The 7332-nt window shown below is 46.4% G+C and overlaps 1 long non-coding RNA gene across 1 annotated transcript; it reads left to right on the top strand.

Annotated features, from left to right (window-relative positions):
* The first annotated feature begins 2830 nt into the window (after nt 1–2830).
* LOC121801161 lies at nt 2831–4381 on the top strand. Its single transcript, XR_006050550.1, has 2 exons — nt 2831–2917; nt 4314–4381. It is a non-coding gene; the product is annotated as an uncharacterized LOC121801161 (long non-coding RNA).
* The last annotated feature ends 2951 nt before the right edge of the window (nt 4382–7332 follow it).

The raw sequence follows: 7332 nt of genomic DNA, 5'->3' as shown, positions 1-7332 counted from the left end.
CGGGTTTGCGCACAAACAGAAATTATACTACCTAGACACACAAAACACAATTAAAAACGAAAAGCTAAAAACGAGAAAATAAAAAGAAAAACTAACTGGTCAGATGGGGGTGGTCTTAGCGAAGTCTCCTGCTCCTCCGTGGGGCAGGTGGTGTAGGCTGCTTTTCCAGGGGTTCCTCTTCCGTTCCAGTGTGATCCTCACTCTCCTTCGCCGGTTCCTCGGCTGCTGCCGGCACCTCGGCGTTCTCTTCCTCGGGCTCGTCTATCATTGTCTCTGGTGGGTGGGTCTCATCGTCCTGGCCTCCATGGCCGCTTGTTCCTGTAGCTTGTTCTTTCTTCCGGCTGGTCACTTCTTCCAACAACACATCTATCACGGATGCCATCCGGCCCATCTCCGTGATCAATCGATGGTTTTCCTCTCCCAAAGTAGTCACTAACGTCTCCATAGCGTCTTGCTTTTGAGCCAATGTCTTCTGCTCTGCAGATCTCTCCAACATCCTTTACATCACTGCCGCTAGCTTGACCATCTCTGCTTTCAATTTCTTATTCTCCTCTCTAACTTCATCCATTTCCTTCTCCATTCTGGCTTGACGTTGTTCCTGGTCCGATGCCAATCCGATCATTTCTGCCCTTATCTGTCTGCTTCTCTCCGCTATCTTCTCCACAGCTTCTTCCATCCCCTCTTGTCTCTGGTCGTGTGCCGGTGCTTCATGAGCTGCTGCCAACCGAGCAGTGGGTGTAGCTTCCTCTCCCATCGCGTAGAAGTGTGGCACGCCTTGCCTCATGTATACCGCATTCGTCCGAACGAATAGGGGGGTATCAAACAATCCTGGGGCGTCCACCATCGTCAAGGGGGTTAAGTCTTTGTCCTCTGAAACGGTGACGTTGTTTCTCACAAAGATTCCCAATATATGGCAGAGGGAAATATTCCGTGCTGGGTGGGTAGTGATGAGGTGACATGTGTATGCAGTCCAGAACCCTAAGTGCAACTTCTTGCCTCTCTTGGCACACCATAAAAGATACAATTCCGTCATCGATGTCTGGACTGCCGAATTCGACTGTCCTAAAAGGTTGTAACCCAAGAAGAGTTGAACCAGGCGTAGATTAGGATCGTTGAGATGGATAGATCGGGAGATAGTGGACTGAAACTGTCCTGCCCCGGGGTGAGTAAGCTCTTCCCAAGCTACCTGGGGCTCAAAGTCCACATGCCTGCGGGGAATCCCCCGCTCCCTATCTCTCCACTCGGGCCCTATGGCCTCCTCCAAACTGCATATCCCTAGCCGAACAGTCCATTCAATCAAATTCATCCTAATCTCACCTCCAAATATTCTGAAACTGATGCACTCTACATCCAAATCCGTTGTGACCTTGAATCGAAAGGTCGCGAAAAACTCTTTGGCCAAATCGACCGGAACATTCAAATTCTCATTCCTTAACAGCCATTCAAAACCCAATTCGTGGAAAAGGGCGAGAAACGATTCCCGAACCTTCAATTCATCTAACGAGGGGAGATGAATTACCTTTCCACACTTAACCTTCTTGCCTTTTGCGTTCTTGGTGCGATAGATGGATTGGAGCTCCTTGGAGTCAAAAAATTGCATCCCCTCCACCACGTCATCTGTGAGCTCCACCGTCCAACGCTTATATCGGAGTGGTTCTGCAGGTGGATGCAATAGCTCCCGATGATCGTTAGGGAGTTGCTGCTCCTTGTACTCCTCATCTTCCATGGTCGTATCGCTATCGGATTCAGATTCTTCACTGATCTCATACTCACTATCACTCTGCTCTCGTTGGCTGGACGGGGTCCTCTGAGCAGCCTCGGTGATCACTATGCCAGTGTTCACGACACGTGGTTTCTTGGTGCTAGGCTTCTTCTTCATAGGGGCTTTTCCTTTCCTTTTTCTTTCTATCTGGTACCTGGCTTCCTCCTCAGCTTTGTCGGTCTCTACTTCGGTCTCCCTGTGGCCTACTGACCTGGATGCGAGGTCTAGACCCTCAGCCATCCTGTCAGCCTCTTCACCTTGGCCACTCAGTGTTGGAGAGACCGCTTCGGTTTCCTTTGCAGTATCCTCTAGGTCAGTAACAGGTAAAGACTTGTAATAACCGCGATCTAATTTCTCGGAAAGTACGAATTACAGACTAGAAATTTAAAGAAAATGAATGAAAGAGCATTCGTTTATATTCTTGAGTAAGCAAAACACGATATTTAGAATTTCCAATTTAAATCGAGTTTTACAAATTTTGACGATGAAAATAAAGAAAAATACACAAGAATGCTAAGGAGAGAAACGTCGGGGATCTTTTCTTTTCCCTGAGCCAAACCGCACCCACCGCGGCCCGTGCACCCGTCGATTCCGGGCAGCGAGCACGATGGCTGAGGCAATGAACCCGTCGCGGAGACAGCAGCTGGGCAGCCATGTTCTCCTCCAATCACCTCAGCTCCCCCATGTACACCCTGCAGAAATCAAACAAGAAACATGATTTCAATAGTCCTTGTGTCCCAAGCTAAACGCCAAGCAACATTAATTATAAGGTACTTCAAGATCATGAAAAAGAAGATATGTTGCATATGGAGACAAAAGGGAAATCAGCGCTTTTAAGAATGCAAGAGTACATACTCCACAAACCACCAAATATAGCTAACAAGGAGACAAGGAAAATCAGATTCGATCTCTGTCAAAATCCCAACAGACAATTCCATTTATCAACTAAGTACCAGGTACCTACATGGAGCCAAAGAGCAGTTAGAGATGCTGCAGGGTTCTAGTACACACTCTTTCCTATAAGATCCCCTTCATACCATCTATGAACACTCTCCTACACACCATAAGAAATTTCCAGCGACATAGCAGGATTAGAGGAGAAAGCTTGATTATCATGGGATGTTACAGCAAAGGCAGCCTCTCCCCCCATCACAGGTAACCCCACACAATCCCTTTGTCATTCCTTATCATCCATGAAGAACAACACTGCATTATCGTGCTAAAGCACAACTCCTCCACTTAGCAATTTTTACACCACAACAGTAACAACTAAGTTAGGGGATCCCTTCCGCCTTTCTTTTTCCGGGATAAGGTTTGGAACAAAAAACAATAGGCTACCGCCTTTACACTCAAATCAGTAACACACCCACAAGAGTATCGGCAAAAAGTTTAAAACAACTAATCAATCCCAGAATGCTCACCCTCAAATGCATTAATTTACAATAGAGAGTTAGGGAAAGAACTCATCTTGATCCAACAAAGGAGTGAGTTGTATCCGCCATGCCGCAAGGGCTGCTCGGCACTCGCGGATGGGAATAAACGGTGGGAATCCCTCGCCGTCGGTGGAAGACCAGCAGCGGCAGCTGACCGCGCCGTCCCAGCCTGACCGCCCGCGAACCAGCGGTGGTGGTGCTAACTGATGGTGAATGCAAAACGGAACAGAGGTGGCGGCGACGAGCCGCGGCGCCCCAGCCGAACAGCCAGCGAGCGGCGGCTAACCACGGAGCGGTGGTGGTGACGCCAAAAGGAGCGTCGGCGCTGGGCGGAAGGAATTCGCGTTCCTCGAGGTAGCGGCTGACCTCGGAGACGCCGGTAAGATTCCGTCGAGCGAGGAGAAAGAGAAGGGAGGGGGCTAGGGTTTGTCTCCTTCTTCGATTGGAAATTGGAGAAGAATTGGGGGAAAGAGAGAAAGGGAGAGAGCAGGCGACGAGAGAGAGAGAGAGTATACTTCATACTTGGGCCAAAATTTTATCTCAAATGGGCCAGATCCTTTATTATTTCTGTTGGGCCTCCAGATTTAGAAAAAAAAATAGGAAAAGATTAATGGGCCTAATAATTTAAGTTGTGCCATTTTGGTATGAAAAGAAAAAAAGAGGGATAACATTTTGGGCCAGAAAAGCTTAAGAAATAAATATTATGGGCCGGAATATTTAAATTCCAAGTTGGGCCTGGAATATTTTTTTAGGACCATTAACTTGGTCGAAGCCGTTATCCTAGATCAATTTCAAAAGTATAACGAAATTAAATTCTTAAGCCACGGAAGAAAAGAAGTTTACTAAGCCGTGTTGAAATAGTTTTTGATAAATATTTAAAGCGGACTTTAATAGTCACAGAAAGTATTTTAAAATACTTAAGATAATGCGGGAAATTTCTAATACCGAACGGGTCAGCCGGTTACAGGACAAATTAAATCACCGTTTTAATTAAAGATTTAAGACTTCTAATTTTAGAAGGGCAGAAATTAAAACAATAAGCACACGCTTAGGCATGCATTCACGCAAGATTGAATGATTACTCAAAGCCTAATTTAAGTACTTTATTTTTTGAAAAGGGACGTCGTCGCTCGACGAGTAAATCTCAAGTCAGATAGTACCCGTTTGAAAGGGTTAAGCAAACGAGGTGGGCTTTTCTATCCTACATTATGTGTGGGCTTCTTTCCTTTTTATTTACAGAACTCTATGAGAATAAGTGTGAACTTTTGAATGAGTTGTCATGCCATGTTTTATTTTGTGATTGCCATTCATGGTTAAAACGAATTCGGGTCCCAGTAGGTCAGTAAATCCTACTCGGACTAGTGTACACTTACGGACCGTGAGCTAGCGCAAGGTTGGCCGGTCTAGGGGTCGTGAGCTAGCGCCAGGTTGGCCGACCCAGTGATCGTGGAATGTGGCCACATTCCCGATTCACACAGCTTGACATGGTATATCATCAGAAAGTTAAAAGACTGCAGTCTATTTCAGAAAGAAATAACAGATTTTAGTGACCGGGACTTGTTTTCAGAAAAAAAACCCCGCGTTCACTCAGCTTGGCAGACAACTAAAAGAAAAACAGTTTTCGGCATAAGCCACTGAGTATATCAAGTACTCAGCCCTGCATATTGTTTTCCTTAATGTGCAGGTTGATCGTTCGAGGCAGAGGAGGTGTTGGGACTGAAGATAAAATAAAAGAAGGGTAGCTAGTGTAGTATGTCTCCATACATGTTATACTTGTCTTGGAACTCTTCCGCTGCATAGACCTAGCTTTGTCTCAGTAAAGACAATGTCCCACATTTCACTCTGATGTAATAACTTGCTGTCTTGATGACTTTTAGACAGTATTTCCTTAATTTCAGTAACTAGGATGATGTGTTGAGACAGTTTAGTATTGTTAGTCGCGAAATAGCTGCGCTTTCTTTGACTAGGAAGTTGTGGTCGTGACAAGACTCCTCCCCAGGTTTTGTGGGAGTGGTCCTCTCCTCTTCACTCAAGATTTCCACGGGATCTGCCTCTGTGTTCGGCTTCGCCCTACTAGCTGCCCACTTTCCCAAGCATCTCTGCGAAATTCTCCGCGGTTTGGGTGAGTCTGCCTTGGGGTCTGCTTTCACCACCAGTTTCCGCTTTATGGGCTTGGGCTTCACTACTGGAGGTGCCACCGGTTCTGGTTCCTTGGTTTCTGCAGCTGTTTCCTCCTCTCCTACCTGCATTCTACCATCCCCTACTTCTACTCGGGGATCTACTGGCTCTTTTTCTTTACTCGGTGCTTCTCCTTCCCGTATGGTTCCTGATGTGGCTTTCTCTCTGTTTCCTACTGCCCCCAATGCGAGGTCTAGACCCTCAGCCATTGGTGCAGTGTCCTCTTCTCTCTGGTTGACCCTGTTCAGAATCGAGTCAAATTCTTCGTCTGTCATTAGGCCTTGTTTTCTGGCCGATTCATTCAAATCTATTTCCGGCCTTCTCACTTCTTGAACTACCGGCTCCGCTTCGGGCGTTTTCTCTGTTCCTTCGCTCCCCTCCGGAGTTGTCTTGCCTTGACTCGACTTTTTCGTACGCTCCTCAGAGTCGGAGTCGTAATGTGCGGTGATAGTGTCGAGCTCCGCCGAATTCGGCACTGAATCTGCTGAATGACTGTCCGGCGCAGGCGGGAGTTCACTGGGTGTGGTTCCTACACCCCCCATTTGATCAAAACCAGTCAATGCCGCCGTCCAGTCCCGAGTAGGGTCCTGTTGACGAAGAAATGCCATCATGGCATCCATGGAAATCATAGGTGGTGGCTGAGCGGTCGGTGCTGGTGGCGGTGGATTTTGCTGTGGTTGTGCCTCCTGGGTATCTTGGCGGCGCGGTTTGATTTTCCGGGCGAAAGCTTTCTTCCCCATGAGTGGAAATCTGCGATTTAGTGGTGAAAAGGTAGGGTTGAGGGTTGAGAATGATGTTTCCGCGAGAGAGATGGACAAGGATTTCTTGAGAGCGAATTGAAAATGAGGGTTTGTGAGGGGAAAGGGTTGAGACGGTAAGTTTAATTCGGGTGAGAGAGAGCAGTTGCAGGTGGTTGTAACCGGTTATTTGCGGTAGCCGGTCGCGACGTTTCAGACGGGAAGGGCGGTTGAGGTTGCTGGCCTCTGATTGGTCCGCGTGTCTTTTCCCTTTGCACACGCGCCATTTCTCTTGCTGTCACCCTGCAAAAGCTGCACAAGCTTTAATTCAAATTTTTGTCCTTTCCATAATTCCTCCTCTACTTGCCTAAAAAAGGAGACTAATTTAAATGGGCACTTAAATAACATTTTGAAATAGCACCAGATAAGCAATCCTTTGGTTAATGCGCACTTCAAATTAAAATTAAGGCCCGAAAATATTTTTTTTTTTTTATTTTTAGGAATTATCTAGCGTGCAAATATTAATTACGTATTTACAATATTTACAACTTTCTTAGGTAATTTGGAATTCAACTTGGCCAGTATATGCATACTATTCTCAAAGGGAAACTAGCCGCGCAGAATTCCAAATTCCTATCTTACTGATCAGTATGAAACCGATGTAAGTGGCTGTAGTGGAATTTCATCCACTACACCCACCTCGCTATTATCCCTGAATATTTTCAACCTATGCCCATTTACTATGAAAGGTTCAGAGTTAGAAAAACTCCCTGAAATTTCTACTGCCCCGTTGGACCGGAGTGCAGTTATGATGTAAGGTCCTGTCCATTTGGATTTGAGTTTCCCTGGCATAAGCTTCAATCTTGACTGGAAGAGTAGTACTTTCTGGCCAACATGGAGCTCCTTAGTCCTCAGATTTCGATCATGCCATAATTTAGTTTGTTCTTTGTACCACATGGCGGAATCGAATGACTCCAATCTAAGTTCCTCAAGCTCCTGCAGTTGCAGCTTCCTTTCCTCTTCACAGGCTGTAGCATCCATATTCACTTTCTGTACTGCCCAGTATGCTCGATGCTCGATTCCAACTGGTAAATGGCACATCTTTCCAAAGACAATCCGGTAAGGGGACATGCCTATGGGAGTCTTGTAGGCTGTTCGATACGCCCAGAGAGCATCCTCTAACCTTACACTCCAATCCTTCCTAGAAGTGTTCACCGTCTTC

Source organism: Salvia splendens, chromosome 4 (genome assembly GCF_004379255.2).
Source record: "Salvia splendens isolate huo1 chromosome 4, SspV2, whole genome shotgun sequence".
In the NCBI taxonomy this organism is placed as follows: Eukaryota; Viridiplantae; Streptophyta; class Magnoliopsida; order Lamiales; family Lamiaceae; genus Salvia; species Salvia splendens.
Note: the sequence above shows the minus strand (reverse complement) of the source record. Positions and strands in the feature narration are given on the sequence as shown.